The sequence below is a fragment of the Sus scrofa genome, chromosome 6 (genome assembly GCF_054392235.1).
Source record: "Sus scrofa isolate SSC_HxYL_T2T_F1_AM1 chromosome 6, Sscrofa_HxYL_maternal_Yorkshire_Landrace_v2.0, whole genome shotgun sequence".
NCBI lineage: Eukaryota > Metazoa > Chordata > Mammalia > Artiodactyla > Suidae > Sus > Sus scrofa.
In genome coordinates this window covers 737,905-765,663 of record NC_139388.1, presented here as the reverse complement: position 1 = coordinate 765,663, position 27,759 = coordinate 737,905, and the positions used below count along the sequence as shown (strand labels likewise).

General features: G+C 45.3%; 1 long non-coding RNA gene across 4 annotated transcripts; it reads left to right on the top strand.

Moving 5' to 3' along the window:
- The first annotated feature begins 406 nt into the window (after positions 1-406).
- On the top strand, positions 407-27,412 carry LOC110258714 (uncharacterized). 4 transcript variants are annotated; one of them, XR_014805036.1, is made up of 7 exons: positions 407-616; positions 817-1,004; positions 1,103-1,314; positions 4,307-4,410; positions 5,804-5,939; positions 21,582-21,695; positions 23,647-27,412. It is a non-coding gene; the product is annotated as an uncharacterized LOC110258714 (long non-coding RNA). The 4 variants fall into 4 exon arrangements; XR_014805037.1 differs by lacking the exon at positions 21,582-21,695 and adding an exon at positions 4,733-4,862 and having other exon boundaries at positions 23,647-26,975; XR_014805035.1 differs by lacking the exon at positions 21,582-21,695 and adding an exon at positions 4,733-4,862 and having other exon boundaries at positions 22,048-24,638.
- Positions 27,413-27,759: the final 347 nt, after the last annotated feature.

The following is a 27,759-nucleotide window of genomic DNA, read 5'->3' as shown; positions in this document are numbered from 1 at the left end:
TCAACCAGGGATGTGAGTAAGAACTAGCCATTCAGTGACCCGAGCACCTGTGTTGTCCTAGATGTCACTGGGAGACCCAAGAGACACGTGAGAGAGAGCTGAAGCAATGCCGAGCTAAAACCTAGAGGAATTGCCAGGGACAGAGTAGGCACAGGTGGTCGAGAAGTCCCAATAGGGGATCATCGCTAAAGGGGGAAACCTGGGGGATTTTGGGAGACCTCTGCAAGTTCAAGAAAGACTTGCTTGATTAGTGGAGGCGTGAGAATTGCCTCAGGTCATTGGATGGGGGATGGGATGAGCCCTGCATTCAGATTCAGACCGAGGGCAAGAATTTGAGGACCGCCCTTCAGCTGATTTGAATATGCCCTTTACCAGATACTTAAGGAGGAGCTACTCCTCCCAGAAAGGAAGAGGCGGGCGTTTCCAACCCCCACTTACCTTGGAAGATAAAACTGCGGACCCCTGGATCCTTGGAACAGAGCTTCCTTTATTTCCCGCTTGCATCTCTCACAAACTTCCTATCACAATAACTCTGTTTCTTGCCTCTTTGTCTCTCACTGAATTCCTTCTGAGCAGAGGCATAGAGAACCTGAAGCTCAGTGAGTCCAGGCACAGGGTGAGTAATTCTAATTTAAAACCTCGGGTTTAAGTCCCAATCTGGCTTTAGGCTGGGTTTGAGTCCCAGAACATGGGTTCAAGTCCCAATATGGATTTTGGCTGGATTCAAGTCCCGGCACATGGATTTAAGTCCCAGTCTGGGTTTTGGCTGGTTTCGAGTTTAAAGCACGTGGGTTCAAGTCCCAATCTGTGTTCTAGGTTCAGCCGTTCGTGCTGTCAGTTTCAGAATGAAGCTCTCAAGCAGCATACTGGCCCACCACACAATGTCATGGGTAAACTTTATCGCTGCCAAATTCAACTTTAAAATGGGAAATGGAGTCTCAAGCAGAAAAACGAGGAGCATTGGAAAGCCAGCTTTCAACTAACACCTCAGCCAGATTTTGTGTGTACGTACAAAACTTACACTTGCAAATATCTACTTAATAAAATAGTAAAGGAGGATTTTTGCCCTAAGAATTAGTCAGAATGGGCTCTTTTATTGCAGATGCAGTTATTAGAGAAAGCTAACTTGGAAAGAAGTCTTTTCAGGATTCGCGACGCTGGCAGATGTCCCTTCTTCCTCCTGACCGACGTCCCAACCACTTGGGGACTTGGGCACCAACTCGCTTGCTGATGGACCCGACCCAGTGGCTATGACCAGGACCCTCTGGTCCCTGGTATTCTGAGGAGGATGACCGGCCAGAGTGCCCCAACCGGGTAAGGGAAAAGAGAATTTCTGACATTTTCCAGGTCTCTTCTCACGAGCTGCCCTCTTTCCGTCCCTTTGAGACCTTCGAGGACCCGAGACATGTCCATTTCCTCCATTCATTAGGACTCAGATCCGAAGGGTCTCTGTCTCTGCAGGTCTTCGGAGAGGCTACAGTCTTGCACGTAAGGGAGTGTCTGATGAACACCGTGCTTGTGGGATTTGTACTTTATGTTCTGTGTTGACGTTGTAACGGCCATTCTGCCGAGTGAAAGAGGAAGGTCTGGTTCTGTTCCACCGCAGAGCCCTGTCCAGAATTCTGTCTGGTTGGAAAGAGGCTAAGACTAAGAAGAAAAAAATGGTTTAACTGTATGGCCACAACATTGTTTAGAGTCCAGAGAAAGATGGTTTTTGCATGTGCGATTTAAAAAAATCAAGCTTGAGAGAACCTCTTTTCAGGATTCTGAACTTGAGAGAATAAGTCCCTCTAGGGAACCTGCTTTTCTTGCATTTGCCTTGACCTGGGCTCCCAGGAACACCTGTCTAGACCATCTCTAATTCCTGAGACTGAAAAGAAAAAATTGGGAAAAGTCTTCAAAACTTGACGGCACTAGGATTTTTCTTAGGGACAAAGTCAAGGCCATAGTTTGACATAGCACAGGGTCTTTGAGATAACTCAGGGACTTAGCGAAGGACACATAACGGTCTCAAATAGGGGCAGTGTAGGGCTTTAAGCCAGGAACAGTGCCTGGCACAGGGCAGAACTATGTTTAGGGGCAGTTCAGGGCTTTCATTAAGGACAGTGCCAGTGTCTTTGTTAGGGACAGCCCTGGGTCTTCATTAGGTACACTGCCAGGGCCTTGGGTTTGGACAGCAGTGATCTTAGTTATGGACATAACTGAGCCTTAGTCAAGGATGGTGTGCAGCCTTAGGAATGGTGCAGTGCCTAAGATAAGGATGGCAGTAGGGCTTTTCTCTTGGGCCCATTCAAGACCAAGTCAGACACAGCACAGGGCCTCAGGGGCAGGATCTGGGCCTTACGTGGATGTAATCAAGGCCTTAGTTAAGGACATATAAGGGTATTAGATAAGGACACTTAAGAGTCTTCATCACAGAAGCTCAAGGTCTGAGTTAAACACAGTGTCAGAGCCTTAGGTTTGGACCGCAGTGCCCTGTTAGGGACATAACTAGGCCTTAGTTAAGGACAGTGTGTCACATTAGCAATGGCACAGTCTCTAAGAGGGGGACAGCCTTAGGACTTTTCATAGGGACAGAGTCAAGGCCATAGTTGGACATAGTTAGGGGCAGGATCTGGGCCTTAGTTGGAGATACTCAGGGCCTTAGTTAAGGTCATATAGGGGTATTAAGGACAGCATGGTCCCTGCAGGGCCATGGCTGCAGATAGAATAGGGACTTAGGGGCAGTGTCAGGAGTTCAGTTAGGAGTTGTCCAGGGCCTTGTTAGGGATGGAGCAGGCCTTAGGAACAGTGCAGGGTCTAAGTTGAGGACAGCAATAGGACTTTACTTAAGGACAGATTTAGGGCCATAGTTGGAGATAATTCAGGGCCTTAGTAAAGAAAGATACGAGTCTAGTGTAAAGACACAGAAGGTCCTTAGTTAGGGAAACATTAGTCTAGTATAAGGACACATAAGGTCCTTAGTTAGGGAAGGCAAGGCCTAATGCCCAATGTCAGGGCTTTAGTTGTGACTGCAAAATTCTTAATTAGGGAATAACTTGGCCGGAGTTAAGGACAGCGCACGACCTTAGTAACAGTGCAGGGTCTAAGTTGAGGACAGCGTGGGGAATGTTCTTTGTCCGTTGTTGGACACAGCGTAGGTTCTTAGTTAGGATCCGTCTACTTAGTGACAGCCCAGGGCTTTAGACAGAGACAGCTCGGGCCTCAGTTACGGACAGTACAAGGCGGTTGTTAGGATCAGCTCAGGGTTTTAGTTAGAGGCAGTCCAGGGGCTTATTAGGAGAGAGTAGGGACCTAGGGACAGCTCAGGGGTTTAGTTAGGGAGAGTTTAGGTCTAGTTAGGGCCAGAACATGGACTTAATCAGGGTCAGCTTAGGGTTTTAGTTAGAGGCAGTCCAGGGGCTTATGAGGAGAGAGTAGGGACCTAGGGATAGTTCAGGGGTTCAGTTAGGGAGCGTTTAGGTCTAGTTAGGGCCAGAGGATGGACTTCATCAGTGACAGCTCAGGGCTTCAGTTAGATGAGTAAGAGCAGGGCAGAGACTGTGTAGGGCCTAAGTTAGGGAGACAGCAGTGCCTTAGTAAGGAACACTGCAGTAACTTTTTTAGAGATAGCTCAGAGTCTTAGGCGCAGCTCAGGGACTTACTAGGAAACCAAACAGGGCCTTTATTGGGGACAGTGCAGGGTCTTCATTAGTGGCAGAGCAGGCCATTTGTTGGAGACAGCTCGGCCTTGGTTAGGGACAGTGCAGGTCTTTAGGTAGAAACAGCTCAGGGCCATTGATATCTATGTGTTGATGCTGTGAATTTACTGAATTCATGTATTAGTTCTAATAGCTTTTTTGGTAGAATAGTGTGAAACATTGGAAGTTAAAAATCCACTGCTTCTACTGCATTCATGTCATTCACAGCTCAGAAGAAAGTGGCTCCGAGTAGAATTTTCCCTCAGTGTCTCAAAGTTACACATGGACTTTGGGTCAAGTGAATCTGGGAAGACTTGGCCTTCATATAGAAGTTTGAGGTTTTCCCTGCTTTTCTGGCACGGTATTGACATGGAGTTTTCAAAAGTAATTTATTTTCCATTAATTTTGAACATACAACTTTACAAAGATAAAAACCTGTCTTATTTCTGGAGTAAATATATTCCTACATAGTAATGTTGACATTATTGTAAATGGAATTGTTTTTATATACTCTTTTTCAGATTATTCATTACTAGTGTATACATACATATTTTTGTGAATTGATATTTTGTCCTGTAACTTTGCTGAATTCGTTTACCAGGTCCAATAATTTTTTGTTGTTATAGGAAGTTTTATATATGATGATGTTACCCGTGTTTTGTGCATTGGCGCAGTTTTAATGTGTCCATCCACACGTGGACGCCTTTGACTTCCTTCTTCAAGACCTCAGGTAGAACTTCTAGTACACTGTGGAGTAACGGTGGTGAAGGCCAGCTTCCCGGCCTTGTTTCTGGTTTCAGGAATAAATGTTTGTCTTTACTTTTGAGCACAAAATTTGCTGTGGCTTTGCATACTGCTTTTTTCCATATTGAACAATCTTTAATTTTATTCTTACATTCTTGAGTGTTTGTAACATGAAATAACACTAGAGGTTGATTACAGCCTTGTCTTCACTAATTGTTATGATCATGTGTTTTTACCTCACATCTTTATTGCGGTCTAATTCATTGATTGGTTTCAGTATGTCGACCAACCTGAAATTTCTCTTGTAGATGCACTTGCTTGTGAACCATCTCCAATTTCTGTTGTAGACACACTTGCTTGTGATATTATCCATTTAATGCTCTGCGGGTTCCACAGTGCTCTTATTTTGTGGAGGATTCTTACATTCCTATTTGTAAGGTACTCTTTGGCTTGGTGCTACTGGTTTGAAGGGTTAGTGTTAGGGCTGGGACTTGTGTGGGGGTTGGGGCTGGTGAATGTTTACCATTACGGTTTAAGTTTTCAGGTGGTGATTTATGGTGATGATTTATTTATGTGTATGGATCATTAATACATTTTATGCTTTATGGTTATGATTTTGGTTAGGTTTATGGTTTTGTTTATTGTTTAAAGTGTATGGTTCAGGTCTCAGGGTGTTAGGGCTAGAAATAGGCTGTGGGAATGAGTATGGGCTAGGTAAGATAGGGATTTAGGGTAAGGGCTAGGGCTAATGCTAAGTCAAGGTTTAGGGTCGGGGTCAGAGTTTACAGTTAGCATCAGTGTCCGCATTAGACTCAAGGTTGAGTCAGGCCATTCTTTTTCTGCTCCTCCCATCCTGGGCTCTGATGGAAGATAAAGGATGTCTGCTCTGGTCCCTCACTGTTTCAAATTAATCTCAACCTTAGTCAAGAGTTCTTAGGCCCATGGAGATCACACAGGGTTTTCTTCTGCCCTTCCGCTTGGGAAGTGGATGAAGGCCCCACTCTGTCTGGGCAGCCCCAGGTCCAGCACAGCCCTGACATGCAGAGTGCTCAGTAGACGTGCAGATTTATACAGGACTGGGTGCATTGAGCTGCCAGCCCCCAGGTGCTGCTCTTTGGAGGGTGGTGAACCCTCCTGGGAGTGAATGGATCTTGATGGCATCTACATGGGTGTAGAAACAGGCCTCAGGGCAGCCCTTCACCTCTGACCATCCAGGCAGCATTCTTGGTCTTGCAGCTGAGGTCAGCTTTGGCCCTCAAGCCCCCATGGCCAATGACTGAGCTGATTGTACTGCTGGGTAATGAACAGCTGTGTTTGGATCCTTCAGTTCCCAGCATCCATGTCCTTGAGCAAATGTCTCCTCCCTCATATCCTCTTAGCCTGCCAAGGAGGAAATCACCCTTCAAATGTCGAGTGTGGCCCCGATCACCACACCCACACACAGACTGTGACCCTGCAGTCCTCTGACCTTCTGGTTGGAACAAAGATGGACCTTCGTGTTCACTGGAATCAAAGGTATGGAAGCACCTGGGCCTCCTAACAGGCAGTTTCCCATTGAGTCCTTGTGGCCTCAAGGAGACATGTGTGCACCTGACCCATGCCCTCTGGTCTCTGGCAACACACCAACCATGGTGTAAAATAATCCTTGAGACTCTCACTGCTTCATTGAGCAAGAATTTTTTTTTTTTTTTTTTTGTCTTTTGTCTTTTTGTTGTTGTTGCTATTTCTTGGGCCGCTCCCTCGGCATATGGAGGTTCCCAGGCTAGGGGTCGAATCGGAGCTGTAGCCACCGGCCTACGCCAGAGCCACAGCAACGCGGGATCCAAGCCGCGTCTGCAACCTACACCACAGCTCACGGCAATGCCGGATCGTTAACCCACTGAGAAAGGGGCAGGGACTGAACCCACAACCTCATGGTTCCTAGTCGGATTCGTTAACCACTGCGCCACGACGGGAACTCCTGAGCAAGAATTTCTTTACCACCCTAGCATTTGGTCTCTGTTCTTTAGAAAAGGAGAGAGAAAAGACTGGTAAATGAGGAAATTTGTTCTTCACGGGTGAATCATGTGGTCTTGGAGCAGACCTGACTCCTGGGTTTCCACCTCCCAGTGCCAGGAATGGGTTCTGTGTGCTTTCTGAGGGCACACAGGCTATTCTCAGCCAATCTCTGAGATATGAGGAACCAGGGCCCAAGGCAGGAGCCCTGAGTTTACCCCCAGCCACAAAGGTGATTTTTGAGCAACCGGAAGAGCTTCTTCCCATCTTGGGAGGACAGAAAGAGCACCGGATGGATGGCCACAGCCCTGACCCTAAGGTGAACTCTTTCTTTCCTTGGGCTTCAGATACACAGCCGTGCGGTGCGCTGTCAATCATGTGGAGTCAGGTGCCTTCCCCACCCCAGCATCTATTCTCGTATCTCAGTTTTGGGGAATTATATCTTATCCGATTCTGGTCCACACATTTGCTAAGCACTGATCCCATGATCCACCCACCTCAAAGATGGGCATGTGATCCGTGGCCAGCCAATTCCATGTTCCATCCTCTTGGTGCTCTGGTGGGTTGAAGGATGAGAACAGGACTCAAGTTGGAGCAAAGGTATATAAAGCAGTGACTTTCCATGGAACAGAATGGAGCGATCTTTCCCAGTAGAATGGACATGAATCAGTGTCAGCCTGGGGTTGCTGGAGGCCCCTGATGGAGAGAGAAAGGGAGACTGTGCCTGTGGATGGGGCCACCACAAAGTTAGTAGGAAAGGGGACCAGGTCACACTGTGAGGGTGTGAGCCCCTGTCCCACCAGACCCAGGACCACTCCTCTAACTGCCTCTTGGAAGTGTTATTTTACTTCTATCATTAAGAAACTTATTAATTTATTTGACATCATTAAGTGTGTGCAGTCCCTTGGAATCAAAAAAGTCGTAGCTCAGTAACCCCTGAGACTCCCCCTGGTAGGGTGTCCTCTTTCATGGAGCCATGGTGGTCAGTGGTGAAGACACTGGGTAGGGTCAGATCTTAGGGGAGCTCCTGGACATCTTTGTATGTGTTTCTTCTCTGTCCAGAAGAGGGAGAGCCCCAAAATAATGAGAGGAGAAGCAGCAGGGAAAAGAGGTCCCTGGGTGGCTAATTGGTCTTTGTATTTTCCTTATTTTTGGGGTCATTTTTAGTGTATTTTTATTACAAAATCCCCCATTTCTTCTACATTTCCTGTTTGATAAATAGATTTTTGTCATCTGACTTTCATTTTTCCTCTCTTTTAGCTGCCTACAGAATTGTCACAATTAATGAACATGTTGCTATGTTTTTATTAACTGAAGCCTAGATACTTTATTCTGGTTTTATTCTGATTCCTCCTGTTCTAGCTTCTTCTGTTCCACCTCCCACCCAGTGCACATGGAATGTTGTCATCATGTGTGTGTAGTCTCTTCTGGGCTTTGACTCTTTCTCACACTCTTCTTGTTTCTGTGACCTTGACACAGTTGAGGAGGACTGCTGTGTATTTTGTAGACTGTCCCACATTAGTATTTACTTGGTGTGTTTCTTGTGATGAGATGGGGTTTATGGGTTTTGTGGAAGCAGATCACAGAGGTGAGGTGACCTCTCAACATTTTAGGTCAAAGGATCAGGCTCTCAAGGCAACTTAGCCCTGTTCATGTTAACTTTGGCCACATGGCTGAGGTCGTGTTGTCTGTGAAGTTATTTTTCCCACGTCCTTGTTACATGTTGTATTTAGAAGAAAAGCGCTTTGGGAACCAGCACTAGTGGAGAGGGGATTTAGCTCCACCTCCTTGATGGATGGCTGAGTGTCTACATCAGTTATATGGAATTCTGCATAGGATGTTTCTATTCAACCCAATTTATAAAAAGTGTGTGTGAACATTTATTTTACTGTTGTGGATGCCTGAATAGTTATTTTAAGCTTATGGTTATAATCTAGCCATACAGTATTTTGGTGCATAGTTTGTTCTTGCTTGGCTGTTGAGAGCATTTTCCATTGTCTCATGGAATTATGTCAATTGAAAACATCTTGTAGGCTTTTCTTTTTGTTGTTCTTCCCTTGGTACTTCTTTACTTTCTGATACTTGAAGTTTATCATGGCTCAGATATTTTCCTCTCTGAGTCCTAGTAGCAGACATGTCTTCAAACAGTCCTGATCCCTTTAACTAGAAGATGGTATTAAAAACTTGCATTTGGAAGCTAAGTGTAACCAACTGACAATGCAGTGAAATGTATGCAAATATTCCGACCTGTGCATATACACTTTATTAGAAAGATTTCTTTGAGAAACTGTCTGTAATCATGTTAAGATAAAGATGAGTTTTTATAGCTGTCACCCACCTGATCCATTATGTTGTTGATATCGTAGCCTTCTCCCTTTACTTATGGGCAGCTTCCTATTCTAATGCCAAGAACCCTGCCTTCCACCATCTGTCATTGTACTAATCCATGGCTGTCTATATTCCAGATGACAGACATAGTGGTTTCAGCATTTCTAGCTCCTACCCTCAAAGAGAGAATTTTATAAAATAGAGTCCGCTGTATAGCTGCAGGGTGTTTTGCCTTTAGTCTACAGATTGCATTTATGTACAAATTTAATGAGGTCAGCACCTTTTATCCCACCACCAACAGGGAGTATTTTTTCCCCGCACACCTTTTTTTTTTTTTAATTCTGGAATGCATCTTGTGGCACTCCCATATCCTAAAATTTAATATATTGTGATTTGTTGTGCTGTAAAAATCTATGGGTTTAGACAAATGTAGAGTTGCAGGTATTCATCAGCAGAGTATCATATGGAATATTTCAATCCCCCACACACAACCTGTTTTCCATCTCTGTTTTGCCTCTTCCAGAACATCGTACATGGGGCCATCCAACGGGTAGCACTTCAGATTGCCTTCTTTCACTTAGCAGTATGCGTGTTTCTGCATGGGGTGAAGGTCCATTCCTTTACACTTCTGAAGACTATTCCATTACCTGTGTATGGGGGGTACTTTTCCCTCTACCCTTCCTGGATTTCACTGTGATCCCCCCTTGTAATGAAAGTGAAAGGCTGATGAACTAGAGGAAAACACTCAGAAGTTTAATATCATGTGTGTATCCTACATGCAAAGGAGATATTCATGAAGCCAGAGTAGCTCCCTGAAATGGCCAAAGCCATCACCTTAAATGCCATCTTCATCTATAGACAGAAGAATGGAGGGGTCTGGTTTTTGTGCAGACCTAAGTGTTAGCATTCTCCATTGATAAGAGTTTCTTGAGATTTAGTTGTCCTTCCATTCCTGGTATGGAGAGGGAGACAACCTTTTAAATGGAGATTTTCCTTGTAAATATAACTTTTCTTCAAAAAAGGGTACTCAATTTGATTTTCAGAGATTCTCCATTGTGTTCTTTAAAAAAAAAAATAATTAGCTTAAAATATTCTTTATATTAACAGGTGTATTTAGCTCCTCTTGAAATGGACAGACCCTGATTCACTTATGCATATTTCTTTTTCATCTTTTTAGGGCCACACCTGTGGCATAGGGAGGTTCCCAGGCCAGAGGGCAGGATGTTTATTTGAGATTTTTTTTTTTATTTTTTCAGAAAGGATTTTATCACTTTGAACTTACCTCTAAGAACTGCTTTTGCAGCATCCTGCAGATTTTGTACATTTTTTTGGTTCATTGTTGTTTGTTTCAAGGTATTTTTAAGTTTCCTTTTTGATTTCCTTGTTGGCCAATTGCTCTTTAGGAGCACTTTGTTTAGTCTCCATGTAGTTGGTTTTTTTCTCATTTCTTTTCCTGATTGATTTCTGGTTTCATGCCATTGTTGTCAGAGAAGATGCTTGAAATAACTTCTATATTCTTAAATTTGTTGAGGTTAGTTTTGTGCCCCAGTATGTGGTCAGTCCTAGAGAATGTACTATGTACATTTGAATAGAATGTATATTTGGTTTTTTTTGGATGCAGCGTCCTGAAAATATCCTTTAAATGTCACAGTTCTATTCATTTAGCAACTCTGTTGCCTTATTGATTTTCTGTCTAGAGGATTTGTCCTTTGATGTGAATGGGGTGTTAAAACCTCCTAATCCTGCTATTATTGTATTCCCATCAAATGCTTTTTTCTGTCTCTTTTTTGTATCTGAATGCTCTTACATTAGGTGTGTATATGTTGATGAGTGTAATATCATCTTCTTGAATTGATCCTTTCAACATTAAATACTGTCTTCCTTTATCTTTCTTGATGGCCTTTGTTTTAAAGTATATTTTGTATTGTGACTCCTACTTTCTTGTCATTTCCATTTCCATGAAATACCTTTTTTTCCATTGCCTCTTTTACAATCTATGTATGTCCTTTTCCCTATGGAGGGTCTTTTTTAGGCAGCATATTGTTGGCTCTTGCTTTTTTCTTTTTTTTTTTCAATCCAGTGTGACACTCTATGTCTTTTGATTGGAGCATCCAGTCCATTGACATTTAAGGTAATTAATTTTTTTTACTCAATTCTATTACATTTATAGTTGTACAATGATCAACAGTTATCAAAACACAATTTTATAGCATTTCCATCTGTTACTTATTGATATGTATATACTGCCAATTTATATTTTTAATTTTTAAAATTTCTTTTACTTTTGCCCTTTTTTATTACTCAGTGAATTTTATTACATTTATAGTTGTACAACTATCATCACAACCAAATTTTATAGCACTTCCATTGCAAACCCCCAGCCCATCCCCCCACCCCCCATGATTATTGTCATTTTAAACCTTGTTTTCCAGTTGATTCTGTGTTTTCCCTTTGTTCCTTTCTTTTTCTTTTTGTGGTTTGATGATTTCCTTTTATTTTATGCTTGTCTCCTCCTCTCTTTTTTTTTTTTTTTTTTTTTTTTGAATCTGTTGTTTGTTTTGGATTTTTCATTGCCCCGTTTTTAAGTCTGTTAGCCCTTTCTTACATTTGCTCACTTTAGACTGATAGTCGTATAGTGTCAAACACATTGTAAAAAAAAAAAAAAGTATAGATTTTCTTACTATCCTTCCCCACATTTTATGATTTCATGTGCTTTTTTACATCTTCATATTTATCCTTTTGCTGTTCCTTGTGTGTAACTTTGCTTTCACAAATAGCTTTTTCTTCCTTGTAGATCTGTATACTGACTTAAGTGCTTACTTTCCAATATGATCTCCTCTATCATATATCTTCTTACTTCTTTCCTATTTTGAGGAGACCATTCAATATTTCTGTTGGGATAGATTTAGTATTGTTCTATTCCTTTAGCTTTTTTTTTTTTTTTTTTTTTTTTTTTTTTGGTCTGAGAATGTCTCCATTCTATATCCTTGGTGACCTAGTGAGGTGAGGGTGGCAGGCTGTACCTGGTTGTATGGCCCTTGGTAGTGGCAGGGACCCCCTGGGAGGTGGGGGAGGTGTCTGGAGCCCTTGGCACTGGTAACAGTGTGGTGTGTGCATTCCTAGGAAGGTGGGTGCAATGGCGGTGCTCAGTTGCATGGTCCTCTGCAGTGGCAACCTCTGGGGTGACTGGGGCAGTAGGCAGTGCCTGGTCATGGGACCATCAGTGCTGGCAGACTGTGCCCACCTCTGGAGTCAGAGTTGGCTGCAGAGGTTTGCACCTGCTCCTGTAACCCATGAAAGAGGCACCCTGCTGTCTGAGAGTCTGTGTGCATACAGAAGAAAGTTCCTGTGGTGGTCCTGCTCCCCCGCCTCTCACCCTCCCCAGCAGTGGTGCCTTGCTTGTGTGGTGGTCCAAGGCCTCCTCCCACACTCCCTTGGTTATGGGGCACCACTCCCTAGGTGCCCCCCCATACTGTTTTCATACAGCTAACCCTAGTTCTTTCCCGGGCGCTGACTTCCAAAGCCTGAACCTCAGCACCCAGGCCCTGCCTGAGTGTTTCAGGCTGTCGTGTGCTGGGCAGTGGCACTGATCATCTGTGTGGCTCTCTGTTTCTCCTTCCTCAGACGGGTTGCTGTGCTTTTCTCTGAGGCTCTGAGGTGCCTCCTCCATCCCAGGTGGTTTCCCCACTCACTGCTCAGGGGCCTCCCAGTGCAGATTCCTTTCCTCTTACACAGATACTTCTCAGGAGTGTTGGTCACATCCTGAATTCTTTTCCCCCCCTCTTCTCTCTCTTTTTCCTTTTGTTCTGTTCAGTCATGTGGTGGGTTTTTTTTTTTTTTTTTTTTTTTTTGCCCTTTTTCAAGTCTGAGGTCTCCTTCCAGCATTCACTGGATATGAGAATGTCATCTTATGAGGTTCATTTTAAGAATAGATTTTAAAAAATCTTTGTAGGAGAAGGTGAGCTCCACATCTTATTCCACCATTTGATCCTGGATACCCATCTACAGTTTTTAGAGTTTTGCATTTTAAATTTTGCCTACGGGCAATGTTGAGTAAATTTTGGTGTAAGTTGTAATGTTTGTGTCTGCATTCTCTTGATTGCATATTGTTTCCAATTAATTAATTACTCTCTAAGTATTTTTGAAGAAGGCATGGGATATTTGGCTCTCTTTCAGTTTGAATTTCCAAGTGTAGTGGATTCTGCAGTCTTGCCTTCTCAGAGCATGACCTCCACTAAACTGGGAGGTTGTGGCCTGCATGTCCCAGCTGGCCAGCAGGGGCACCAAGCTCACCTCTCTTACCCTTGAGGTACATGTGTGGTCCACGGGTGGACCTGGCTCATGAAGGAACTTGTTCCTCATGCTGCCGATAGAAGCTCAGTCTCTTCAAGGTCTGCTACGTTTTCAGCTTTGAGACTACACTCAGGTGAGTCCATGCAGGCAGGAAAGAGATGTCTTCAAGATCTTCCAGGTGTCCCCACCTTTGGGGGAAAAGGGGGTGCTGGGAGATTTCTCTATCTGGCTTAGTGTTATGGGAGGGGGGCATCTATTTTCAGAGGATCCAGCAGAGGAAGGCCTTGATGTGAAAAATTGTGGATTTTAATTGGTTTCCTGTGTGGTGCTTATGGTGTCCAGGGTTCTGTGGTGTGTGGTGTCCTGGCACCATTTATTGAAAGGACTGTCCTTTCCCTTGTTTCTGTTCTTGGCTCCTTTGTTATGAGGTAGCTGATGATATACCAATGGATTTATTTCTTTGCTCTCTATTCTGTTCCTCTTGTCTATGTACCTGTTCCTGTGCCAATGCCACACTGTTTTGGTGACAGTATCTTCATAGTGTCCTATAAAGTCAGGGAGGGAGATGCCTCCAGCTGTGTTCTTGTTTTTCAGGATCACTTACGGTATTCAGTGTTCTATAGTGTTGCGTACAAATGGTAGGATTTCTTGTTCTGTTTCTGTGAAAAATGCCCTTTGAATATTGGAGGGATTACATTGCCTGTACATACTGCTTCTGTTGCCAAATTAAGTTACATGAGCCCCTCCTCGGAGGTCTACATGACTTAACATTGTAACAAAATTTGGTGAGCCAGGTAGGAGGCCGGCCTTGGCTCTGCTGTTCCATCCAGTAACTCAGCCAGTCCTTGCTCACTGAACTGGAATCAATGAAACTGGTTAAATAATGGCAGTTTCCCCAGTCCTTGACCTCTGGGCCAGTGAGGGCTTCTGAATTCATTCTGAGATCAAAAATCAGCCAAGAGTTATTTGAAATGCTCCCCAGGTAAAGCCCTTTCCTCCACCCTGGCACATCTAAAACAAGGATGCTTGCTCTGGATTGGGTTCGTGTTGAGGAACCAAATTACATGGGGTGCTGACCCCACTCTAGCCAATAAAGCCAAGTTTGGTTATAGAGGTGGGCTTCTGATTAAGGGAAAGGAATCTGGCCATCTGGTTGGAGTGAGACATCTATTGAGAGGACCGGACTGAGAGGTTTGTCTTCTGAATCAAGCTGATCCTCTAGTAGTGGGTGAGACGAAGTGTTGACCATCTGGTTGGACAAGTTCCTGGCAAGGGGATTGGAGGTGATGGTAAGTCATCTAGAGATCAGCACACGGTAAGAAATTTCCTTGGTGTTCTGTGTGTTTCCAAACTCTTAGTCTCTGTTCTGAATATGAGTGACACTTCAATCTCTGTTCTATTCTTTGTGGTCTTAGGGTTGGGGTTGGTTACGGTTTATGGATTAGGGGTTAAAGATTAGGAGTTAGGATTTGGGTTAGGGTTCAGATTCTGCATTCATTTAAAAAAATTTTTTTTGGACTTTTTGTCTTTTTAGGGCTGTACCCATGGCATATGGTGGTTCCCAGGCTAGGGGTCTAGTCAGAGCTGTAGCCACTGGCCTACACCACAGCCACAGCAATGCCAGATCTGAGCCACATCTGTGACTTAAACCCAACTCATGCAACACCAGATCCTTAATCCACAGAGCGAGGCCAGGGATGGAACCCACACCCTTATGGTTCCTGGTTGGAGTTTCTGCTGCACCATGATGGGAACTCTTAGGTTCTGGTTTAAGACATAGGGATCCACTTGGGTTTTGGGTTAAGGTAAGGGGTAAGTTTAACATAAGGCTTTATATATGGGTTACAGATCAGGTAGGCTATGGTTTAGGTTGGGGCTAAAGTTAGTATAATGATGGATAAGTTTAGTGTATGGGTTAAAACAAGAGTTAGTGCAGGGCCCTGTTTAGGGAAAAATCAGAGATTTAGTTATGGACAATATAGGGTCTTAGAGGCATCACAGGCCTCCAGTTTGGGACAGCAGAGGGATTTATTTAGGGACAGAGTAGGGCTCTAGTTAGAGTCAGTGCCAGGCTCTGGTTAGGAAGAGTGCAGGGCTCTCATTAGGGAGGCATGTGGCCCTATTTGGGGAGATCACAGGGCCCTAGTTAGGGACAGATCTGAGCTCTAAGTGGGGATAAGTGCAGGGCCACAGTTAGAGTCAGTACTGGGTTTTAGTAGGGACAGAGCAGGGCTTTAATTAGGGACAGGGTAGAGATTTTAGCTAGGGATAGAGACACGCTTTTCTTAGGGATACCATTGGGCCCTAGTTAGAGAGAGTACAGAGCCCTAGTTTGGAACAACCCAGGGTTAGATTTAGGGACAGAGCAGGGCCCAGTTAGGGACAGAGCAGGGCTATATCCAGAGACAGTACAGGGTCCTAGTTGGGGACAGTGCTGAACTCTAAGTAGGGAGACCACAGAGTTTTAATAAGAGAATGCAAATGTCATTATTTAGGGACAGGACATGGCCTCAGTTGGGGACACAACAGGATTCCAGGTAGGGACAGAGCAGGGCTCTAGTTAGAGGGAGTGCAGGGCCCTAGTTTGGGACAACTTAGAGCCACAGGTAGGGACAAAGCAGGGCTTGTGTCAGAGACAGTGAGGACAGCGAAGGGTCTTAGGAACAGAGGAGTCTTCTAGGCATGGACACAGCAGGGCTCCACCTTGAGACAGGGCAGGGCCCTCGGAAGGAGCAGAGCCAGGGAGCAGTTAGGGACCGTGCAGAGCTCGAGTTTGAGTGTAAGATGTCTAGTCAGGTACAGCCCTAGATTCCAGAGAGGGATGGCAAAGCCCTCAGTTAGAGACTGTGTAGGGTCTCAGGTTCCATCAGGGACAGCCTGGTGCCCTGGTGAGGGTGAGCGCATCATTGTTCTACTTAGCGACAGTGTAGGACTCTAGTTAGGGACAGAAGAGGGCCCTTGGTAGGGAGAGGGCAAGATTCTGGTCAGGGACAGCCTGGATTCTAGTTTGGGACAGGGCAGGGCCCTAGGTAGAGATGGTACCTGACTTTAGTTGGCAGGATGCATGTCTCGAATTAGGAACGGCCTCAGGCTCTAGTTGGGGAGAGCATGGGACTCTAGGGAGGCATCACCCAGGGCCCTAGTTAGGGGCAGTCCAAAGCTCTAGTTAGGGGCAAGGGCAGGGCCTCAGTTAGAGGCAGCACGGGGCTTTCGTTAGTGAAACAGCACGGCTGTAAGTAGGCACAGGGCAGGGCTCTAATTAGGGACAGCACAGGACTTCAGTTATGCATAGAACAGGGCCCTAGTTAGGGACCATGGAGGCCCTATTTAGGGAAAGATCAGGGATCTACTTTGGGACACTGTAGGGTCTTAGTTAAAGGCAGTGCAGGACTGCAGTTAGGGACAGAAGAAGGCTTTATTTATGGACACTGCAGGGCTCTAGTTAGGGACAGAGCAGTGATCTAGGTAGAGACAGTGCAGGGTCCCAGTTACCAACAGTGCTGGGCTCTAAGTGTGGATAGCACGGAGTTTTATGTGGAGAAGGCCTATGCTTAGGGACAGCACAGGGCCCTGCTTAGGGCCAGTGCAGGGCCGTAGTTATGGCAGAGCTGTACCCTAGTTAGGGACAGAGCTTGGCCCTGGTTAGAGATGGTGAAAGCCCTAGTTTGGGACTCATCAGGGCCCAAGTTAGGAACAAAGCAGGGCTCTAGTGAGAGAGAGCGCCTATCCAAGTTAGGGACAGAGCTGGGCTCTAGTTAGAAATGGTGTATGCCTCTAGTTAGCAGCAGAGTAGGGCTCCTTTGGGAGAGTGTGCAGGGCTCTAGTTAGGGACAGAGCAGGACTCTAGTTAGGGAGAGTTAGGGCTGCAGTTAGGGATGGAGCAGGGCTCTACTGAGGAACAGGGCAAGGCTCTAGTTCGAGACATATAAGGGTTCATGTAGGGGTCAGGACAGGGCAGAGCTCTGTTAGGGACAGATCAGGACTCTGCTTAGGGATAATGCAGGGTTGTAGTTAGGGACAGAGGAGAGCTCTTGTTAGGGACAGTGTAAGGGGCTCTAGAAGGAGACAGTGCAGGAGTATAGTTGAAGCCAGTACAGGGCTTTAGTTAGGGTTAGAGGTTAGGGGTTAGGGTTGGAGTTAGGGCTAGGGTTATGGTTAAGGTTAGGATGAGGGGATAAGTTTAGATGAGGACACCTGGGACTCTGCTCCAAGATGCCTCATTTCAGGCAGAGGATACAAGTGTCCCTTCAGTATTTGATGTAGATTGGCCGTCTGGTTGAGTGGCAGTGTGTTTAAAATGCTTGAGGGATTCACTGGGTTTCAGAATGCCTTGTGTTCCCCCAGAAGCAGGAGCAAAGACACACACAGTGTCTGTGTGAATCATGAGCTGGCCATTTTATATATTTGTTTTTTATTTATTTATTTTTTACAATTTTTTAAAATTTTCCCACTGTACAGCAAGGGGGTCAGTTTATCCTTGCATGTATACATTACAATTACATTTTCACCCACCCTTTCTTCTGTTGCAACACGAGTATCTAGACAAGGTTCTCAATGCTATTCAGCAGGATCTCCTTGTAAATCTATTCTAAGTTGTGTCTGATAAGCCCAAACTCCCGATCCCTCCCACTCCCTCCCCCTCCCATCTGGCAGCCACAAGACTCTTTTCCAAGTCCATGATTTTCTTTTCTGAGGAGATGTTCATTTGTGCTGGATATTAGATTCCAGTTATAAGTGATATCATATGGTATTTGTCTTGGTCTTTCTGGCTCATTTCACTCAGGATGAGATTCTCTAGTTCCATCCATGTTGCTGCAAATGGCATTATGTCATTCCTTTTTATGGCTGAGTAGTATTCCATTGTGTATATATACCACATCTTCCGAATCCAATCATCTGTCGATGGACATTTGGGTTGTTTCCATGTCCTGGCTATTGTGAATAGTGCTGCAATGAACATGTGGGTGCACGTGTCTCTTTTAAGTAGAGTTTCATCCGGATAGATGCCCAAGAGTGGGATTGCGGGGTCATATGGAAGTTCTATGTATAGATTTCTAAGGTATCTCCAAACTGTTCTCCATAGTGGCTGTACCAGTTTACATTCCCACCAGCAGTGCAGGAGGGTTCCCTTTTCTCCACAGCCCCTCCAGCACTTGTTATTTGTGGATTTATTAATGATGGCCATTCTGACTGGTGTGAGGTGGTATCTCATGGTAGTTTTGATTTGCATTTCTCTTATAATCAGCGATGTTGAGCATTTTTTCATGTGTTTGTTGGCCATCTGTATATCTTCTTTGGAGAAATGTCTATTCAGGTCTTTTGCCCATTTTTCCATTGATTGATTGGTTTTTTTTGCTGTTGGGTTGTATAAGTTGTTTATATATTCTAGAGATTAAGCCCTTGTCGGTTGCATCATTTGAAACTGTTTTCTCCCATTCTGTAAGTTGTCTTTTTGTTTTCTTTTGGGTTTCCTTTGCTGTGCAAAAGCTTTTCAGTTTGATGAGGTCCCATGGGTTTATTTTTGCTCTAATTTCTATTGCTTTGGGAGACTGACCTGAGAAAATATTCATGATGTTGATGTCAGAGAGTGTTTTGCCTATGTTTTCTTCTAGGAGTTTGATGGTGTCCTGTTATATATTTAAGTCTTTCAGCCATTTGGAGTTTATTTTTGTGCATGGTGTGAGGGTGTGTTCTAGTTTCATTGCTTTGCATGCAGCTGTCCAGGTTTCCCAGCAATGCTTGCTGAATAGACTTTCTTTTTCCCATTTTATGTTCTTGCCTCCCTTGTCAAAGATTAATTGACCATAGGTGTCAGGGTTTATTTCCGGATTCTCTATTCTGTTCCATTGGTTTTTCTGTCCGTTTTGATACCAGTACCACACTGTTTTGATGACTGTGGCTTTGTAGTATTTCTTGAAGTCTGGGAGAGTGAGCTGGCCATTTTAGAATCCCCTGACTCTCAGGGGTTTAGGTAGGTGGAGAGACAGGTTGGTGCAGTTGATTGAATGGGGGACTTGGGTGGCATTATGGTGGGCATATGTGCTAATCCCTGTGCTTTTTTTCACTCCAGAAACCTCAGGAAATAGGCTTTTTGACTTTCCAGATGAGCCTCGCTTTTCAGGACAGCACCAGGACATGGAGGCCTGACCGAAATCAGGTCTGGCGGATTAGGCAGGGTTGATTGGTATCATCAAGAAAGCTGTCATGGGGGTTTCCTCATGGCTGCCTAGCTTTAGAGCTTCTCTGTCACTGCTGTGGCTGTGGTAAGAACTACATTGGGAGGAGTTCCTGTCATGCCTCAGTGATTAACAAATCTGACTAGGAACCATGAGGTTGTGGGTTCAATCCCTGGCCTCACTCAGTGGGTTAAGGATCTGGCATTGCTGTGAGCTGTGGTATAGGTCACAGATGCAGATTGGATCTGCTGTTGCTGTGGCTCTGGTGTAGGCTGGCAGCTATAGCTCCCATTAAACCCCTAGCCTGGGAACCTCCACTTGCCATGAGTGTGGTCATATTAAAAGACAAAAAGACAAAATGAGCAAACAAACAAACAGCAAAATCAAACTGCATTGGGAGATCAAATCCTAGCCAGACAACATCCCAATGTTGCAGGTGGCATCCAAATAAATTTATCAATAATATAGATATTTAAAAGAATGAGCTCAATTGATAAAGAAGTCATATATACATTGCTACAGAGTAGCTAAGGGAATCAACAGAGAAGGCCATCGTAAAGGGTCTCCTGACACAGTATCTCTGGTGGCAGAGGGTTTTAAGGATGAGCCTGGTGTTGCACAGCAGTGGTGTGGATTCAATTACTCGGCAGACAATGTCTGCCTCCCACAAATGGGTGCAGAAAAATAAATGGGTAAGTGAAAACAAATAAATAATTATGTTAATGTGGAAATTCATACACCCTAGGTACTTACTTCTGATCAGATGTCACAGTCACATTGCTAAGAAATCTTGACAGGTTCATCAGAGACAGCTTGCCTTTTTTTTTTTTTTTTTTTCCTCAAGAGGCAAGAACTAGACCTAGACCCCTTCTCTGGTGAATGCTAAGCCAGTAAATTGTTTTTTTTTAAATCATTTTTAATTTCCATTATAATGGATTTGTAGTGCTCAATTTCACCTTAACAGCAAAGTGATCCAGTCATACATGAATATACATATTCTTTTTCTCACATTATCCTCCATCTCATTCCAAAAAAAAAAAGACTAGAAATAGTTCCCTTTGCAGGATGTCATTGCTATATCAGTCCCAGTGCTGAGTTTGCATCTAGTGCGCTCCAAATCCCAGTCCTTCCCATACCCTCCCCTCCGATTAGGTAACCACAAGTCTGTTTCCCAGTCCATGAGTTTCTTTTCTGTAGAAAGGTTCATTTGTGCCATTTGTTAGATTCCAGATACAAATGGTATCCTATGGCAGTTGTCCCTCACTTTTGGTCTTCTTTCCCTTAAGATGAGAGTGTGTAGTTCCATCTATGTGGCTGAAAATGACATTTCTTTTTCTTTTTTATGGCTGAATAGTATTCCATTGTGTATATGCACAATATCTTCCTAATCCATTCATCTCTACATGGACATTGTGTTTGTTTCCATGTCTTGGCTGTTGTAAATAGTGCTGCAAAGAACATAACAGGGCATGTACCTTTCTAAAAGAACCTTCATGTAGACATATGCCCAAGAGTGGGATTGTTGGTTCATATAGTCATTCTACATGTAGTTTTCAGATTTACCTTGATCCTCTTGTCCACAGTGGTTGTATCAATTTATATATCCACCCACACTATAGGTATGTAAATAGGCACCTATAGGCACCCTCTTCTCCACACCCTCTCCAGGATTCAAAAGACCTGGTCAAAATTCCTTCTTGCCTTTTGAGATGAGACTCTCTTTTCAGCATGGCACCAGCACATGGAAGGCTGACTGAAACCAGCTGTAATGAATCAAGCAGGGTTGCTATGTGTCATCAAGAAATCTCTCAGCGTGTTCCATCAAGACTGCCCGACTTGGAGTTCCCGTCGTGGTGCAGTGGTTAACGAATCCGACTAGGAACCATGCGGTCGCGGGTTCGGTCCCTGCCCTTGCTCAGTGGGCTAACGATCCTGCGTTGCCATGAGCTGTGGTGTAGTTTGCAGACGCGGCTTGGATCCCGCGTTGCTGTGGCTCTGGCGTAGGCCGGTGGCTACAGCTCCGATTCGACCCCTAGCCTGGGAACCTCCATATGCCACGGAAGCGGCCCGAGATAGCAACAACAACAAAAAAAGACAAAAAGACCAAAAAAAAAAAAAAAAGACTGCCCGACTTAAGAGTCTCTCCTTGTCACTACTGTGGCTGTGGTAAGAGCTTCATTGGGAGATCAAACCCCAGCCAGACAACATCCCAATGTCTCAGGAGGTGCCCCCAAAAAATATTAGTAAAAAGAGATATTGAAAGAATGAGCACAATTGATATAGAAATCGATATATGTATATATATATACACATTCCTACCTAAAGGAGTTGATAGATAAGGTAATAATGAAGTATCTCCTGACAGTATACCTCTCATGGCAGAGGGTTTTAGGTACAAACCTGGGGTCATACAGCAGTGGCATGGATACTACCCCTGGTCTGACAGTATTGGCATGCAAAAATGGGTGCAGAATAATAGGTAAGTAAAAAAATAAAAATCTGTTAAGATAGAAATAAATTCATACACCCTAGCTAATTACCTCTGGTCAGATGTCACATTGCTAAGAAATTTTGATAGGTTCAACAGAGTTGGTTTTCCTGTTTTTTCTTAAGAGGCAGGATTCTGGACCCAGACACCTTCTCTGGTTAAGGGTGAGCTGGTAATTTTTTAAAACATTTCTAAATTTCCATTGTAGCTGATTTAGAGTATTCCCTTTCTTTTTAACATCAAAATGATACAGTCATACATGTATATACATATTACTTTTCTGACATTATCCTCCATCTTGTTTCCAAAAATGTGACTAAATATGATTCCCTGAGCTATACAGCTGGATCTCCTGGCTTACCTGTGACTGGGCCCTTCCAGACGAAAGGGAAGGCAACGTGCACAATCAGCATCTGTGCGCACATGCACAACTTTGCCGCAGTATAATGTAATCTTTATCCATCTGCAGCTTTGTGGAAATTAGGACATAATCTGTATCCATGTGCAACTTTGTAGCATAGACCCTCCAACCAGAATTTGCAGAATGTATGTCACTTGATAAGGGGGATAATGTGACCAAAGTGTAAAAGAAGAAATAATGGAGGGTATATAAGACAGCTCCCTGCTGCATTCAGGGCTCAGCCTCTGGATATGAATCTGCTGAGCCAATGCAGGAATGAAGAAATGCTGCTTCCTGGCAAAAAGCCTTGGTGTCCCATCTCTCTGGACATAAGTTCTGCACTTCTTGGGGGCTTGTCCAGGATTCAGAGATGGTGATTGCACCTCCTTTGTCCCTGGGGTGCAACCGCTGGGATGCTGGGACCAGTGACCTCACCTGGCACCAGAAGACTGATTGATCCTTGGGGGACTAGCCTTCTTGGCATGCTGGTGCCAGGTCTCCAGGAGCACAATGGAACCCAGTGAGGTCCAGGAACCAGCCAAGGGAGTGCTGCCTGTAAGACTGGTAAGGACCTGAGTAGAGTTTGGTAACATTACCCCTAAGAGGCAGGAGGGGAGCCTGATCACCTCCCAGAGTTGCCCAAGTGGACTCAGAGGAGATGAAGCTGGAACTCTAAGGTGCCGGGTGGTGGGTTGGAGACATTGTATGAATGCGAGTGAACAGGAGAGTTCTGACTAAACCAGACGGGCCAAAGCAGGGTGGTGTTCTGGTCCTCAGTTCCATGATGATCCTCCTATGGCTTATGGTGGCTTTCCTCAGAGAGATTCGGGCATGGTGGTTTGTAGAGTCCCACCAACGCTAAGGGTGCCTGAAATATCTCCCCTGGGAGAGTGGCCAGAGACAGACAAAGCGACTCTTTCCTGCTTCCCTTTCCCTTCTTGCGTGTGACTGTCATCTTTTGGGGGGGAGGAAATGGGTGGAAAACAGAGTAAACATACCCCTTTAGAGTGTACAAAAAATAATTTCAAGAGGGGATATTCAGGAGATTACAGTATTTAGTTGACTCCCAGAAAACTCTGGACATTCTGTGAAATAGATTGGCCTTCATTCAGGGTGAATTGGCATTCTGAGGGGTCACTAGATAAAGAACTAGTTAGCAAAGAGCTTAGAGTCATCACAGGAGACCCAGGGCACCCTGACCAATTCCCTTACATTGACTGCTGGCAAGACATTGTCCTCTCTTGGCCACCTTGGCTGAAAACCTGCCTGGAAGAGAACTGTAAATTTAAGTCAGCTTAAATGATAGCCTCCTCAAAATGCTGACCACAACCCCTGAGAAGCCTATTTCATCTGGGAGCCAGAGGAAATTCCCTGACCTTATGCCCCATTGTACCCTCCACTGCCACCCACATTTGCAGCAGCCAGGGCCATGCCAGAGGCTGCTGCCTCCCCTGAGAGTACCCTCTCCCCTGACTCATCCATGAGGCCACCAGTCACCACCTCTCCTGAGCCTCCAGTGTTAACCTTGTATCCTCCTGCCAGAAGACAACCAGAAAGTCAGGCCAGCAGCAGCATCCCTTCTTCACCACAGTACCAGGTATCCCTGCAGATGTCACTGAAAGAGACCAGAAGCCTATCTATTTTGATCAAGAAGGCCAGACTCAAGGAGGCCAACATGTTTTTGTGTATCAACTCTTCACAACAACTGCCATCCTAAATTGGAAAGATCAAACTCCCTCCTACACAGAGAAGCCTCAGGTGATGGATGATCTAATGGAATCCATCATTCAAAGCCACAAGCCCAGCAGGACTGATTGCTGACTCTGCTTAACACTAAAGAATGGTGCTGAATTACTCAGGCAGCTCAAAAGCGGCTGGAGGAAAATGCCCTGGTGCAAACACTAGAGGCCGAGGTTTATGCCCGAGACCATTTCCCCAGGGAGGACTCCCAGTGGGACCCTAATGTTTAAGGGGGACTTCCACAACTTGCATGCTAGCTAATGAGGCTCTCCTAAATGGCATGAAACAGGATGGGGAGAGGGCCATGAGCATAAGCAAAATCTCAGCAGTCCTCCAGGGGCCTCATGAGATATCAAGCCAATTCTGTGAGAGGCTATGTGAGGCATTCCCCCTCTTTATCCCCTTTGACCTAGAAGCAGCTGAAAACCAGTAGATGATCAATGGAGCCTTCATGAGCCAGGCACAAGTGGACATCTGATGCAAGCTCCAGAAGTTAGAGGGTTTTGCATGTATGAATGCTAGTCAGTTTCTGGGGATAGCAACCAAAGTGCTTGTCAACAGTGACCACTAAAGCCTGAAAAAAAAATGCAAAATATGTGAGCCCACTGGCCACTGCCTTGGTGAAGCAAATGGAAGGTGCCCCTCAGGGCCAAGGCTAAGGTCAGAAATGAGGGCAACAAGGAGGACCATCATGCCCAGGGCCAAAACTGGGATGGAACCAATATGCCTGCTGTCCCCAGGAAGACCACTGGAAAAATGAGTGTCCCCACTTGTCAGGTGATTCCCAATCAGGTGTCCCAAGTATAGGGGAAGATGCTGGGTGGACCAGGGTGGATATAAGCTGGCCCAACAGCCACATGGGGCCCCCCAAAATGATTTGTAGGGCTGGCTGTTATGGGAGACTCTGAGGAGGACTAGGACTGACCAGGCTTTATTTTGCTAGGCTCCCAAGCCTGTGGGCTGAATGAATGTAGGGGGCCAACCCATTGACATCATAGTAGATACTGGGGCCGAACACTCAGTGGTAAACTCAGCCCCCTGTGGGCCCACTCTCACAGAGGCAAGCCGCCATAGTAGGGGCCACAGGCACCCAAACATGGTGCCCCTTCCTGCAGCCTAGACGATGTGCTTTGGGTGGACATGAAGTCATTCATCAATTTCTATACCTCCCTGACTGTCCTGTGGCTTTGGTGGGTTGGGACTTATTGGTAAAGCTACAGCCGCAGATAAATTTCAACTCCCACTGCCAAATGGTCCTGACCCTAGGGAACACAGGGGTGGGGCCCATCTGACAAAAGCAGTATTTCATCTCCTGTAAGTCCCAGATGGGAATTCAAAAGCACTTAGGAAGGCTCTAAAGTATGGAATTATCTGGCCTTGACAGTTAACTTTGAGCACGCCTTTCCTGGAGGCCTGGAGAACAGGTACCAATGATTAATGGCCTGTCCCAGATCTATGTGCAGTAAATCAAGCCACAGTCACCCTACATCTGGTCTTTCGAAACCCTCACACACTCTGTGTCCATCTGGCCTCCCAGAGTCAATCGATTTTTGCCTTCAGTGGAAAAGTGCTGAGAATGGTGACGAGGGCCATTGCCTTAGACCAGATTGCCTCAAGGATTTAAAAGCTCCTCTACTGTTTATGGTACCACTTTAGTGTCTGATTTAAAAGCCTTCCCAGTGGACCAACATGGCTGCATGCTGCTCCAATATGTGGATGACTTGCGGCTGGCGGGGTGAACACAGAAATAATGCATTGATGGGACACAGCTTGTCCTTACCCTCCTGTGGGAGGCTGGCTACAAAGTTTCAAGAAAGAAAGTCCAACTCTGAAGAAAAAGTCAAGTACCTTGGTTTTCACCTGTCTCAGAAACAATAGAAACTCAGCCCAGAAAGAAAACAGGCTGTCTGCTCCATCCCGGTCCTGACGACTAGATGCCAGATCTGTGAGTTTCTAGGGGCTGCAAGGTTCTGCAGGATCTGGATACCTAAATTTTCTGTTTTGGCAAAGCCCCTTTATGAGGCCACAAAGTGGGGAGAAGGAGAACCTCTGTGGTGGGAACCAGAGCAACAAAAGGCCTTTGAAGCAATCAAGTGAGCCCTCGCCAATGCACCTGGCCTGGAACTCCCAGACATTTCCAAGCCCTTCATCTTGTACATGCACGTGCACACTGGGGTTGTAGTAGGGGTCTTAACTCAGATACTGAGGTCATGACATCATCCAGTGACATACCTTTCGAAGCAACTTGGCGCCATTGCCCAAGGGTGGCCACCCTTCCTGCAGGCACTGGCAGGCAGAGCTCTCTTAGTGTCAGAAGCTGGTAAATTGGCTATAGGACAAAAATTAACAGTCCGAGTACCACATTCAATGCTAATATTAATGGAGTTTAAGGGACAAGACCGGCCAACAAGAACGCCCAGATGGTCAAGCCTCAGGGAATGCTATGTGAACATCCATGCAGTGGCCTAAAAGTCGTGAGGACCCTAAACCCTGCAACTCTACTACCTGCTGGGCTGGGCCAGCCAGATCATGATTGTGTTGAAGGCATGGATGAAGTATTTTCCAGCCAACTGGGTTTAACAGGCCAGGATCTCAAAGATCCAGATGCTGAATATTTCACCGATGGCAGCAGCTTTGTAAAACAGGGAGAATGCCTTGCTGGGTATTCGGTGGTGACCGTACATTCCACCATTGAAGCAGAAGATGTACCAAAACGGACTTGCAAACAAAAGACAGAGCTCATTTTGTTAAACCCAGCCCTCCAGCTGGCATGAGGCATGCATGTCCGTATATACACCAACTCCAAATACGCCTTCTCCACCCTCCATGTACGTGGGACTTTATATAAAGAAAGGGGGCCTAATCAACTCTGGACAAAAGGACATAAAATAGGGCAAAGAAATTCTTAAATTCTTAGATGCTGTGCAGGCCTCTAGAAAGGTGGCTGTTGTACACTTTCAGGGTCATCAAGGGGGAAGCACCACAGTCGCTCAGGGAAAAATGTAAAGTAAAATGAGAAGCAAAACTCAAAGCCTCCAAGTGGACAATAGAACCAGCAGCTCTGACTGCCACACTGTTCCCTGGTCCATTGGTGGAATGGGACCCACAACATGAAAACAGCAGGTTTAAAACTGAAAATGGAAACCACGTCCCTGGGGGATGGTGGAAAATTGAAGACAGCCAAAGAGCAATTCCTGAGGACCTAGACCAAGCCTTTGTCAAACAATTCGACCAGGAGACTCACACTGACCAAATGGCTCTCCTCGACACACTGGGCCAACACTGAAACCACACAACTCTCCAGAAGAGCCCAGGTAGTATGCAGACAGTGTGAAACATGTGCCTGAAATAAACCGAACCGGGGACCTAGGGCCACCCCTGGAATACAGACTGTTGGAGGCGCCCCATTCGAAAAGAGAGTTGTGGACTTCACGGAGCTTCCCTGAGTCCAAGGCTAAAAATACCTGTTAGTCCTCATGTATACATTCGCAGGCAGGTAGAGACCTTCCCAAATCACAGAAGAGACATGGGAAGTTCCCTGATTACTCATAAAGGAAATATTTCCAAGATTTGAGGTACCAATCAAAAAAGGACTGTACATTTGGGGCTGAGGTGGTGAAAAAGGTGGTAGTTTTCCAGCGTCGGATGCCCTCTGGCTATCAGGATTGGGAAAATGATTATTCAGGCCTCCTCCCCATTTGTCACCTGGGCGGTAGGTTTGTGTACTCATTCCGGGGGTCAATGCTGGAGCTGATCAATGTGGAAGCCCAGAGAGGCCTGGGATTTGGGATGCGCATCAAGGGTCAGCAAAGGGAGCAAGGGAGGTGCACAAAGGGAGAGCTAGGTGGGAGAGCAGTGGGGCATGCGCTGGGCATAGTAACTCAAGACAGCTCAGGAACCTCATTTGTCTTACCA